This window comes from Heterocephalus glaber, unplaced genomic scaffold (genome assembly GCF_053883595.1).
Source record: "Heterocephalus glaber isolate CG9 unplaced genomic scaffold, H.glaber_assembly_v1.0 deba00001666, whole genome shotgun sequence".
Classification (NCBI taxonomy): domain Eukaryota; kingdom Metazoa; phylum Chordata; class Mammalia; order Rodentia; family Bathyergidae; genus Heterocephalus; species Heterocephalus glaber.
In genome coordinates, this window is record NW_028258406.1 from 8,195,639 (window position 1) to 8,210,211 (window position 14,573).

At 35.0% G+C, this 14,573-nt stretch overlaps 1 long non-coding RNA gene across 1 annotated transcript in view; it reads right to left on the reverse strand.

The window, feature by feature from the left end:
* Window positions 1-262: 262 nt before the first annotated feature.
* Window positions 263-14,573, reverse strand: part of LOC147822248 (uncharacterized) — a 40,004-nt gene continuing 25,693 nt past the window's right edge. Inside the window, exons 4-6 of the long non-coding RNA XR_015445923.1 lie at window positions 14,034-14,352; window positions 11,124-11,253; window positions 263-3,604 (exon numbers count right to left, since the gene is read on the reverse strand). This is a non-coding gene — a long non-coding RNA (uncharacterized LOC147822248). The remainder of the gene's footprint in view (window positions 3,605-11,123; window positions 11,254-14,033; window positions 14,353-14,573) is intronic.

Sequence of the window (14,573 nt, forward strand, 5' to 3'; positions counted from 1 at the left end):
TGCATGCAAATGTAGGTTATTTAAGAGTAATATTAGTAAAGAAGCAAAAGCCTTGGACAGGCCATAATCCTTACTCTCTGTCATGTGCATAAGAGGATAACAAAGCCAGGGACCTTGCTCAAGAGATTGAAATTCCCTGAAAACTAATGAACCATAAGCCCTCTATATTTCTAATGGACTATAAAACCTCTATATTTCTAATATTTATTCAAAATAATGAATTTCATATCTTGATACTTTAGGGAGGAATATTTGTGCTTAAAACAATGTGAACATCAACATTAATCATGTTTTATGATGTATCATCTTTTTATCTAGACTTAAAGATGCATAAGGATAGGAGACACTCATATTTGCTGATAGCTATATGGGTTAGTCATCAGTTCAATTGAATCTGTAATTTCTTCAAATGTGTGGAATACTTCCAAGTAAATACAGTATGAAATGCTTCAGCATCAATTGAATGGAAAACAGAAGTCTTGTGTAATATTTATATAACATTTAAAATCAAAGCTACATTGAGAAGCTCTTCCCTTTAAAGTTGAGTACAACTGAAAAGATGCCCACTAATGTAATACAGTACTGTATTTCTTATCAATAAATGTATACTTTGAGAAATGGATTTTTACAGCTTTGTTTTCCTGTGAACACCATATAATATACTTACATGAACCTAGAAGGTGAAGGTCAATCACTGGATATGGCCTGGTGATGCAATCAAGAGACATTTGATTTATCAATTTGTTTATTCTCTCTTTTTATTTACTTGTTGTTAGCATATATTTGCTGTACATAATGATTATATTTATTATGAAGAGTTTGTATTGTACATAACACATCCTAACTCTTTATGCATCCCCTTCCCCTCTCATTCCTGCTCAATCTAACAGGAGATAAATGAGGTCTCTGTTAGCATAACACAACACAGTCTATTACAATAAATATTATTATAAGTAGGAATACACTCTAAAATAATGATTAAATTATTTCCATAGTAAATAAAACAGTAACACAATCATTTTATTATTACCTAGTGATATATTAGTTGTAGTGCCATATTTTAATATAGTGCAGTAGATTTATTTACAGAAGTATCACCACGAACTTGTGACTCATGCATTGCACTGTGATGTTTTAAGTGCTCTGACATTATTAGGCTATAGGAATTTTTCTGGTCCATTGTAATCTTAAGGAATCATCTTCATATGTGTTGTCCATTATTGATCAAAACATTATTATACCACACATGATTATATTAAAATCAACTGACAAAAATCATATAAATAATAAACATATTAGAACAACAGTGCTGTGTTCCTGAGGTCAATTTGATTCATATATTTTGAATGTTATTTTGTTACCCAGCTCTGTATGAGTTTTACTCTGGGTCTACCCCTTGGCTTTCAAAGAGTGAAGGGTAATAACCCACTAATTAAAAAATGTAACATGTCATCCTCCTTCAATGTGACATCAGAACTCTTGCATTCTTTATGCTGGTATAACCTACTTCATGTGTATGAGGCTAAAGTCTGCTGTGCACAGAAGCATTAGGCAGGTCACCTTGAACTATCGGTGCAACGTATAAGAAAGATATAACTGAATGTTTGGTGAGCTGTTTGGGATCACATAATGACTACTGTCACAATGTATACAAACCAAAAGCAAACAGTCTTCAGCATGTTTTGAAAGGTACAATTATGTATTTTTATGGTTTTAGGCTGTCAAACTAATATAGTTAAAATGAAAAGTACTGGATTGAAAGCTGTTTGAATTTTTTTCTCTGTCATTTTATATTTACTATTCTTTACAGTATTTAAGTCAGACATATTGGCTGAGGGCTCATTCTATGAAGACATACATATTGAAGCATATTATATATTTTCAATAATCAAAGTTCTAGAAGTAATACAATGTTATATCATGTAAAGAGTTGTGAAGACAATGGGATAAAGCCTAAGTTCACTAGAATTTCTATACTCAACAAAAGTATCATTGGACTGAAAAAAATCAAGGCATTCCAGATGGAACATAAACTTGTAACGTATTGTCTTGTTAATCTAATTAGATTTAAATACACTCTATTACCCTTGTTAAGAGAAAGGAAAAAATAAAAAATAAAAAAGTAATTCACAAATTTATAACTTAGGAAAACAGTGAAAAAAAAAAAAAGTCCAGCATAGCAGATGGCTAGCAACTAATCAGATTAGACAAAGATACCTGGAATTTCAAAAACCAGTTTGTCATCAAAATGAAGAATTCAGTAGAAAATAATATATATGAGATAAACAATGGGATGGAAAAATTACTGTAATAGAAATAGAATGTAAAATTTTCACTGCTAGCCTCGCAAATGCAAAGTCTCAAATTCAATCCCTGGTACCAAAAAAAAAAAAAAAAAACCCCAAAACAACAAAAAAATTAAGGAGCTTTTAATGTAGCTCAGTAAACCACTTTCCTAGTCTATGTGGGGTCTTAGGTTCAATCCCTTGACCTTCAAAAAAATCAGGAAAAAAAACTGTATAAAAGCACATATCACCATGTATTAATATTGCAATATTCCTTACTTCCTAGGGATCCTAATACTAGATATTTTAATACTTTTGCTGATTAAACATTCACAAATTAAAAGCATCCTTGGATTATAATAAATCTGAGAGACTTAACTTCTTATCTGTCTGATACATATTTTCAGATTTTTTTTTCTGTGTGGTTGCAGTGTTTTCCCTGTAGTCTCTCAGCATTCTAATAAACTTCTTTCAAAAGTTTGAAGATCCTGAGTTGATATCTAGAAATACATTTTGAGTTTTAAGAAGCTTGTATGTATCAAACACATTTTTCTTTATACTGATTGAATATAAACATTTGAAATCCTGTAATGTATAGCACTAAATTCATCAGCTATCCTTGATTTTAGATGCAGTTCACTTAAATTTTTTTTTAAGTGGAATCTCCCTTGCCTTTTCTTTCTTGATTTATACATTTATGTATTCAGTTACTGGAGTTTAGGTTGAACTGTTGGTGATTGCACATTTCCCAAAGTTAATGAAATATATTAATCTACAAATCTAACCAGTTAAATGAATTCTAGGTCATATAAAGTCAGAGATCTATATTGGTAAATGGTATAATCAAACTGTTGAAAACCTAATACAGAGCATTTTGAAATCATTAAGAGAAAAGTGACACATCACACAAAAGAATTCTCAGTAAGTTCATCATCCAATTGTCACTGGAAACTAGGATGTTAGCAAAGAGTAGGATGTTATATTTCAATAACTAAAAGCAAAGCCTATCAAACTAACATTCTATATGAGCCAAAAACATCCTTTAAAAATGAGAGAAGTGGACATAAGCAAGTACAATGGCTGACATTAGACCTCAACTTCTTGAGAAAGAACAGATTTTAATAACTATCAATGGATAAGGATATCCTAAGGAGGCTAGAGGAGTCCAGCTGTTAGAATCTAGCACACAGGTGGAGCAAAAGTACAAAAGAAGATACATTGAAGAGGCTAAAAATTGTGTTACCTTATCTTTGTCAACTCTCTTCTACATCACAGTTCAGGGCCAATGGATGTCCTGTAGCATAAGCCTTGTGATTACTCTAACGGGGAAAAGTGAAATTAAAAATAAGTGTTCAGCTAACCCTACCAGGGAGAGCTGCCTTTAGAACCCTTCTCTACCTTTTCTCATGCAGAACACTGAGGAGATCTCCACCAGTGTATAACTTAGGGACAGTGAGATCCAGAAAATGTAGGCAGGTTCAAAGATATCAATAGTTTAAAATTAATCAAAAACTTCACCAACAGACTTATCAATGACTGACCAATAAACCCTACCGTACTTGTCACCTGCAGAGCCCCACACTGACCAACCAGTGTCTGCAGCATTCCATCACCTCCTCATAGCTTGCACCCCACTTTACCCTAGACAGTGTGTTCTCCTTCATAGAGATGACATGAATTTCTCCTACTGTCTTTACTTTGCTGAAGTATAAGACAGTAGACAATCCTGATAATTTAAGAGTATTGGTTACTCTAGTGGAAAATAAAATCGATGCTCTAAGAACCTAAACTGGTTTCATTTGAACAAAAGAAAACAATGCCAACAATTGCTGCACAAAAGTGAAGAAGAATAGCAGAGAGACAACATTTAGGAAATGTCTGAGAGTATCAAAGCATCGTTAGCCACAGTAACTGGTGAGGATCTTTCTCTTCCAAAGACAATCAGTAAGAAAGTGAGGATGGAACTACTTCTTGAAATATCAGGAGAACAATGTAAAACTTTAAGGAACACAAAATGTTGAGTAAATGCAAAATCACCAAAGAAACAAAGCTCTATTGGAAGATCTTTGAAAAAGAGACCTATGAATGATATGGTGAAGAATTCAAAATAATCATCTTAAAGGAACTCAGTGAGTTACAGGAGAACAAAAATAGATAACTTAAAATGTCAGGAAACAATACAAGAACAAAACCTAGAGTTCAAAAATTACAAAAATTGCTAAAAGGAGCAAAGCATCATAGCTTAGCTTATGTTGAGCATGCTCAATGTATGCTCTTTAGCCCCAAACATGTTTTATTTACAAAGCACTGAACATCTTAATGCAGTTTATGAACACTTATTTCCGAATATAGTGGCAACATAGAACATTATAGAATATCCATTGTTCACTTTTGTGACAGAGTGAATGACTGTGAACTGCTGCTGCCCAGGATCAGAAGAGAATGGAGCTGCATATTGCTAATATGAGAAAAGGTCAAAATTTAAATTCAAAGTGTATTTTCAACCGAACGCATATTACTTCTGTTTGTCAATTCAAGCAGTCATAAGTTAGGAACCACCTGTACGTCACTCCATGACCCTTTGCTATTCCATTCTATCACACCTAATGACATCTACATATATTCCTAAATGTATTCCATAAGTTAATGGAATTCACCATAGTTGTTTGAAAATGTGTGGTGAATGCTAGATGTTCCCTAACAAAACTAATTTTCCCTTTGTAAGTAAACATCAATTTTAATCAAATAGCAATGTAAACAGATTTAAAAAAAAAAATGCTTCCTCGTCTACTTTACTGATTAGTATGACCATAGGGAAAAAATCTTGCAAATACATTAAAATGGCAGTAATTATGAGGGAATCTTGGAATAGTTCTTTAGAGAGGGATCAGATAGTTTCTAGTTATATACTTTTGTTTTACTCAGTTCTCGTTTTCCTCTTTTGACTCTAGAAGAATAATGAAGCAAACAAGAGTAGAAGCAAAGGCTAAGGATGTATACCTAACTAATAAAGATGTACCTCTAACTATATAACAAATACTAATTCATGTTATCCACACATGCACAAAATACTCAAACTCAGTATTAAATCCTCAGTGTAAGAGTACTCTAAAGAATTATCCTTAGAATATATATATATATATATATGTACGTGATAAGGCACCATCATAACCAATGGCACCATCATAACCAATGTCCCAGAAAGAAACCAAGATTTTAGTGAGAAATAATAATACCTAATCATATTTTATTGATGTACAATCATTTATGAATTTGAACCCAACAAATTAAAATGTCAAATGGCTACCTACAGTGTTTATCTGGTTAACCACCTCAATTTAAAAATGACATTTAATCAAGCAAAAATGTGAAAGAAAACTAGCATTTGAATATATTCCTTTCCAGTGCTTATTATCTTGCATGATAAAGTACTGGGGAAACTTCATAAGTGAATTACTTCACTCATGGTTTGCCAATACCTAGCTGATAAAAAAAAAATCCCTTTGGAACTCATCCAATGATCTCATCCATCCAAACCAAACTTACCATCTTCTCCTGCAAACTAACATGTCTTCTATTTCCTTAATTTCTGTATTTTGATTTTCAAATTCCCAGTCTATAACATCGTGAGCTATCATTTTACTTTGTTACCTAAATCAAGTTTGTTCTTTTTGTTTATGTGCCACACATATCCCTGAATGTCCATTTCTATTGAGACCTTATTGGTCCTTAGTTTCAATTACTGTACTATAGTAATTTAATATCACTGCTTTTATTCACATTATGCAACTCAGGATTTGCAATGTCTTTTATATAAAATTATAATTTATTTGGCATAAAGAGCCTAAAAATTTCTATCATAAATTTGTCAAATGTGCTATTTGTTGTAATCAGGTAAGAATATCACTGAAACTTTCATGTGAATTTTATATTCCAAAATATGCACTGTAGGTTATAGTTTCATAAATCTTATTTTAGGTCTCTTTCTGATGATAATCTCAGATTTTTGTTTTCTTAATTTCTTCCTTTTTAGTCATTTCAACATTAATTTTTTAAACCAGTGCTTCCTTACTGCTTCTAATCAATTACTTAATTATGCAGATGATGACATGTTAGTGACTGGATACCACTTTAATAGAGTTTAAACTGCAGATTTATATACTTCTCATTTAAAGGCTGTAGTCTTTTGATGTCTATTTACTTGTTATATTTTTTTAGTGGCTTGTTTGTTTGGCTTATATATGCTACTTATTTAAAAGAGAATGCCTGGCATTACATGACGATCATTTATGGAACTTAACAATAAGAATAAAATGATATATTCATAGCAATAATTTGGGCATATTAAGTAGTAGTAATTTTCTTGAGGACCTTTAATGATATTTAATGAAATCTTCATGGCATTGTTTGAAAATAGGTGACATAGCTTTATATTTACAAAAGAAGAAATTAAAATTGAGAAATTATTATTTCCTATAGAACACCTCCTCAGCAAATGGTAGTGCAGAATTACAGCATACACTCAAATATATTTCACCTGAAAGTCCATTTTATTCTTACAATAAAGCTTCAAGTTCTTATCAAGGTAAAGAAAACTTTTTTTTTGAAAATAAAAGAAATCATTTGAAAGTCATGTTGAAGAAATATTTTCTCAGAACACTATGGTAGCAGAATATCTAAATCTCTACATAAGAGAAACATGAGATAAACTATGTTTAATATAATATATAGATTAAAAGAAAGTATCAGGCTCTTTGCACCAAGATTTTCAAGGAACTCAAGTTTTGGTTTTTTTTTTCTTCTTTTTATTCTCCTTCTCAAAGCAGTAGCAAAAAAGAAATAAGGAGATATTATGGACATGGAAGCCACTTATTTGAAGAATGGTAGTTTCTAATTTTCTTCAAAAGTAATAGCCCAACAAAACACTTGAATTTTTCAAGGACAGTTTAGAAATATGGCGAAAATATTATCTGTGAGGAATTAATTTATGTTTTAGCTAATTGATGCAGGTGTATTACACTTACAGAGTCATTCACAAATTAACCAGATAACTTTTACATATCTTTGGAAAAATAAAAGGAATAATCAATCTTTCCATCACTGGCAACCTTGTTTGTCTAAAGACAAGGTACATGATCTTATACATACATGGAAGCTAAAGAAGTTGAACTCATAAACACCAAGTACAGAACCGGTTACCAGGGGTATAGGATGTGAAATATATAGATTTTAGTCAAAAGGTACACATTTTCTAAAATAAGATGAATAAGTTCTGGGTAACTAACATCCAAAAAGATAAAAATAATTAAAAATAACGTATTATATCCTTGAAATTTGCTAGGATAGCAGATCCTACTTGTTCACATGACACACAAAAACAGATAATATTGAGGTACTTACTGCATTAATTAGCTTCATTATGGTACAATGGACCCTTGAGTTATGACTGGCCTGATGTGAATAACTAGGTTTACAGCTGGGATTTTAGTTATAACTTACAACCAAAGTCTTGAGTTACAACCCAAATGCTGCAGCTTCTGCTTGCAGATCATCTCAGATTTAACCCTTAAAGAGCTCTGGAAGGAACATTACATCCTTTTCTGTGTGGAGTTAATTGAGAATTCTTGGGCCAGCATCCCTCTGAGGACACTGAGATCTGCCTGGAAGAAAGTGTGGCCTAAAATTATACAGAAGAGAGACTTTGAAGGCTGTATAGAGGAGTCTGGTCAACTTGAGTTATATCCAGTCTTCGCAAATAAATTCAGTTTGTAAGTCAAGGGCCCATTATATTATTTTCACAATTTTTTGCACATCAAAATAACATTGCATACTTTAAATATGTATTGTTTTATTCATTATTATACCTAATAAATGCAGGGAAAAGAAATATATCATATATAAAAAAACAAACAAAAGAGAATATGAAAGGAAATTTACTAATTCCATTACTAAAGTAGTTAATGGTTCTATGGCAACTTGAATGGATTAAGAAACACTTAGCTGACTAAGGAGCACAGTTCTGGTTATGTCTGTAAGGCAACCATTTAGCCTTCTTCTATCTTTCATTATTCAGGTGGCCAATGTAACCTTTTTTATGTTTATTTACCCCAACTTAACAATAGTTCAACATATAATTTTTGTCATTTTTATGATGGTGTGAAAGCAATATTTACTCAATACACTTTCTACTTCTTTGAATTTTGACCTTTTCCCTGATTTAGGGTTTAAATTCACAAGTTGATTCTTTCCAGTCATAAAAATCAGCATTGTTAATGAGCACTTCATAAAAAAACACTTTCTGTGGAATAAAAAGGGAAGCAATTCTCCTTGAGAAGTTAAATATATAATTCAAACATCAAAAGTAAACAGGAAAAGGACAAAAAATGAGCTGACCAAAGTATGTACATATTAAAGATATTTACTACTCTTGATTTAGTTTTGGTACACCTAAAAATTTTTACAGTTATTTTATCCTATACCTAATTGGTTTTCTCAGTACTGCAACTAAGTTAATTTTAATGTCTTGTAGACAAATCATAGTTTGGAGTGTCCAGTATATTATAGAAAACTAGCATGTACAATAAAAAAACAACATAAAAATTGGAAGGTTCCTGATAAGTTATCTAGTCACCTTCCATTATTACATTATCAGAGAAAAGTTAAATAGTTTTCCAAAGTCACAGAAAAATTTCATATCATAAAGTAGCATTTTGCTTTTATTTTTTCCTTTTTATACTGTTGACAGGGTTTGGGGTTCTGTGGGGTCCTTCTAGAGATTCTCAGCTTCTTGATTTCTTGAGTAAATAACTGGACAAGAGATGAATAAAAGTAGTGAGGTTTTGCATTTATTAAAGATACTAGAAGGAGGAAAAGAAGTGTGCTCCTCAGAGGGAGTTTGGGATGATTAAATTAGGAAAAGAAGTATGCTCTGCAGAGTGCAGAACAGGCCACTAAGAAAGAGAGTACACAATGGTCATGAGGTTAATGGTAATCATCTTTTGTATTCTACATGCTGATGTCAGATCTAGTCTGTCTTATCAAAAACCTGCTTGACCTCATGACAGAATAATTGAAGACAGAATTTTCTGATTTGTCCCAGATGTAGGGCATGGGCATGTGTGTCCTGTTCCCTGTGGTTAACAGACCTTACCCACTTGTCCAGGCACTTTTCCATTCCATAATCTACTGCCTCATTTTCCCCCTGAGAGGTATAAATCTTCATAATTATTCATGAGTTGCTGAGGGTGTGGCAGTCACTACTTCTAGCTGAAACAGGTTTTAGGTCTTAGCAATTGGGAATTATATTCTCCAAGTACCTTGAGTTGTTGTGAAGTCTGGATCACCATCTGAAACCTTAAATGGATTAACTCCACTATTAGATTGAGGATGCAAAGCTCAAATATTCTAAATATCACAAATGACTGGTTTTAATCATTCCTCAGGAGTTGGAAATAAAGGTAGGGTATTGAGGACTATAAGCCTCCACTTCTTAGTCCTACCTCTGTGAAAATTTGAGTGCTGTCTAAAAAGATGCATTAGCACAGATTTGACAATTAGAGATGTCCACCCTTCCTGTGGAGGAGAAAGCAGAGGAAAGAGGGATATTAGATCCTGAGAGCCATAGCCTTAGCCAGATTACTCACATTATGAATCTAACTAAAAATCAGAGTCCCAGTAGAGTGCCCATTTAAAGTTTGGTGGATTAGGGGTCAATAATGACTATATTTATCTGAACTTGAAACAATACTAGAGTCTTTCTTTTTGAAGAGGACTCAAACCTTTTGGAAATTCATAGGAATAGCTTACTTCTTTTGGGTGGTGTTTTTCCCCAGGCAGTAAAGGTGGAGCTGGCTTTATCCTAGAAAAGTGAATGCAACTATTTATCTCTGACATTCTTACTGCAGTGAATGTGACAAATATTCCTGAAAAGGGGCCCTTCCATCTTGGTTTTAATTGGTACATAAGAGTCTCTTCTTTCCTTTACTGAACACTTTGCTTCCAGGGCAGACTCTAGATGGTTCTCCTTAACCAGAAACTGGTATGATTTGTTCCCATATAGTTGGATACCCTGTGGTTTCTTCAAGGTGTTATAAGGCTGCCCTTCTTGCCTCTCTAACAGTCTTTTGATTTTCCAAGGAGACTTTAGATGAGTCTCTCTTGGAGTCCCTTGCAACAAATGACAGTGTTCTGTTTAGGATGATAGAATGTTTCCAGAAATTTTAGAATGTCCTGATTGTGCTTTATAGATGACAATTTACCAGTTAGAAACCCCTTTTCTTCCCAGATTGCTATATGGGCATGTAGCACCAGCAAAGCATATTTGGAATCTGTTTAACTGCCTTTTGCCTTTCAATGAGACAGGATTGAGAGCAGAGAACTTCATTGATGTAAGCCTTCCTCTTTCAATCATAAGTATCCTTTTGTCTCAAGACTAGCCCTTACACAATGGGGACTCAGGACTTCATGTGTTTATAGCTTCTTCTATTAGCATAGCTGAAGCTATGCTACCTTTGGCCTCCCAAGGCTTCTATTATACCATGCAGCAGGATCCATCCATTGACAAATTAGATAGGCCAGGTACAGTTACAACAGGAAAAATCTGCTTTACCCTTTACCAGAATTGGAGAATTGCCCCCAATTTTACTAGTATATCTCTTTTTAGTAATGGAGTAGGTCACCATAGGCTAATTAAAAATTCATGGTTGAACATTTGGCCTTTCAATTGGCATGTCAGAGCAGGTATAAAGTTGCTTGAGTAGGGTATCACTTGACCCCAATTATAACTATAGATGTAGAGGAGACTTTTTCAGAGAAGAAAGTTATAGTTAATTTTCTTACCTAAATGGCGTGGGTCACCTTCTATTCCTCACTGGAGATGGAGATTTCCATGGCATTACAGATGTCCCATGCCCTTACAGTCTTCTTCATCACAGAGGGAGGTGAGGATTTTGGCTAGTCCAGTCCCTCTCTGTAAGCAGAGACAGTCAGTCTTCCAGTGCCATTATTCAGGTATGTTGGCCACCTGACAAACAGCAGGCACCAGAGAGTGGCTTGGTACAGTTGCATGCCCATGGTCCTATTTCCATCCATTTAAAGCAGAGACTCCTTCCCTGATTTGCATTGGGTTTTCCTTTGGATGACAGGTGTGCCTAAAGTGTTGCCAAATGTGATAGCCATAATTTTCCCAGCCTTTTTCTCAGACTTTCACCTTTCACACTCATCTAGATCCTATTTGTTGAAAACTATCAGGTCCAGAAATTGGGTCATAGAGGTCTGGAGTATAGCAAGTAGCCAAGACAAATTGGACATCTCACCAGGACAGGTCAAAATCATGGATCAATGTTTGAAACCCATCTGCAAAACACCCAAGATTTTTTTGAAAATCAGCCTAGCTGCTCTTTGGATTGATGAATATCTTTCACTGAAAAATGCAACTGGACCAGCGTAGCCCCTTCTAGTCCGATGGCCTTTCTTAGAGGCATGATGAGTTGTGAGTTAGAAGAGTAAGCAACTCCACTCTGTGAATGTCCTGCAGGGCTTGGGTCTCTTTGGGGGGTTACCCTCTGGTGGAGTTTGTGAGTATTTACCAACTTCAGGGTTATAAGCCAGAGGTCAAGCAGACCACCCAGGGTGGTTGTTTTCATTGAACAAGAGGGAGAGACCTATATCCCCCAAGAACAGGTGGGCATCTGAGGACAGGATCATCAACAATGTGATTTCCTCTTCCTTGGAGGCCTCTTTAAGTACCATAGATCTGGGATCTTTCCAGATATAGAGTCATAAAAGCCTGAACATAAGGGATTTCTCACAACATTCTTTGCCTTTTCAAAAAAGATCTACCAGTAACTGCAAAATAATATTGTAATTTAGACTACCATTCTGTAGTTATCTCTTATCATATTCTAATTCATATAGTACCCAAACAATATTGTGAGGGGCCTATGGAGAGAGAGAGAGAGAGAGAGAGAGAGAGGACACCGAGTTTGGGTTTCTTCAGATGGCATCCCACGCAGAAGGTAACATACCTGTTGACTCCTCAGCAGTGTCAAGCATTAACAGATGTCTCAGACAAAGCAAGTGACACCAGTGCTTTCCTTAGATTTCTCCATAGCCTGCAACCCACCATGACTCTGATATATGGGGAAGAGATTTAACTCCCAAGCCTTCTAGGTATCTGAAACATGAATTTGTGCTCTCTAAAATCAAAGAATGAATTCTAGGAACAATGGAGGCTAACAGTAGGAAAAATGTATTGAGAGAAAAAAAGCTTCTAAGAAAGATAGAAGGACCAGAAAGTGGGTTGCCCACTCACCCAACTTCTCAAAGGTATTTTATTGGACAAAACCAAGAGGTGAGGTGGGTTCAAGGTGGGACAAAACTATGTTCAACCAGTAAGATTACAAGTACAGTCACTTAGGTAATATTAATCCAATGAGAAATCACAAGGTGGACAAAACTATGAACAACCAATAAGGTTATAGCAAGTATAGTCACTTAGGTAATACTGATTATAGTGATCCAATGGGGAAACAAGTCATGTAGCTAGTGTTTAGGGAATGAGCAAGGATTTTTGATGGTAAGGGGTGGGTCAGGGATCTTTCTTGGAAGATCTTGGTCCCCCACCCAGGTGATTGATACCTATTTAGAATATCAACATTGCTATTCATGCTATTCTATGTGGGTGTGGTAGTTTCTCTTCTTTTATAATGTTGAGTTTCAGTGAATGTGTGTTGATTGTCCTCCGTGTTGGTTCCTCTACTGTCCTCCACTTTGGCTCCTTGTGCACTGGCCCTGTCTAACTGCTTACAAGATATCTAATTAACTTACCTATCTACAATAATTCCATGGTCAATTTTTAAAGATATAGCCTAATGGCGAGGGTTCTGGGATCTGAAAATTGTTTTTCATGGCTGTTATAGAGTCTATGGAGAGAGACAGAAGACATTGTCTAGGGTCCTCATATGGCATCCTATTCAGAAGGATGCAGAAATATTGAGTCCTCAGAAGCATCCTTTATGAGGTTCAAACATTACCACATGTCTCTGGCAAAGCAAAACCAGTGCCTTCTTGTGCTTTTTCTTTATTTTTTTCTTCTTAAAAATCTCCATACCTTGTGGCCCATTGTGAGTTATTAGAGAGAAGGGTGGAGCCTCTCAGGGTCTCCATGTAGCCACTTGCAAAATAGTATTCCTAACAATTACCTGATAATAAAACTTTGGCAAATACTTTAAGCCAGTAGAGGTAGAAACTTATTTTTTAATATTTTAGAAAAAAAAGGAAAAAAATGTTGAAAAGGTCCAAGATCAAGTTTAGCTTTACTTTTATGTACTCACAGCTGCTTGGGTTGACCTTTACTGGTTATTTGCTTTGTTTTACTCTGTCCCTTAGGCATATGTTTCTAAATTACCTAAATTTCATTTAGAAGAAACATGGATGAAATCTGATCTGATTAACAAGAGAAGAGGGGAGGAGATCCATATGTTCTCTGAAAGCAGAAGTTTTACATCTTATCCAAAACAGTGAGATTTAAACATGGTGGAACCATGTGGACAGGGATGACTCCCTGAAAAAGTGATACCCAGAGATAAATGAACATCTAGGGGAAAAGTGCAAATTAGATATTAAGCACAAAATGGAGCAGGCTGGGAAGGTGACTTTACTCAAGTAGGAGACCAAGTTAACCATAGCTGTATATTTTTTTAGGTGCACTGCAACTGGATGAATAACAGGCTTTCTGGCAATACTAACCTGCACAATCAGGGAAGAAGCTGTAGTGTTCCACAGATGACCTTCAGGGCATGTGTTCCCAGGGCAAATCTCCACACACACCTTGGGTCTGGGTGCAAGTATCCCCAGAGTGGCAGGGTGAAGTGCAGGGTGAGAGAATTCTAGGTGGAAGGCTATTCCAGAGCTGTGCAAGAGAGTAGCCAGCCAGATGCTGGGACTGCTGAGGGAGGCCCCAGCTTCCACTAATTTTTCTTACCACCTGGCTTGCTTCTCCAAAGTTATGTTACCAAGATCTGGGGCACTGTGCAGTCCATCCAGAAAATCCCAGGTTTTTGTTATCCTAAAACGAATTGGAAAAGAAATATACAAAAGGCAGTGAGGTTTTACATTTTTTAAAGGCATGAAATGTGGGAAATAAACTATGTTCTGCAGAGTGAATTTGGGAGAATTAAAATAGGAAAAGAAGTATATTCTGCAGAGAGCAAAGCAAGCCATTGAGCAAAAGAGACCATAGTGGCCATAAGGTTAATGGTGACCATGTTTCGTATTCTCCATTCTGAT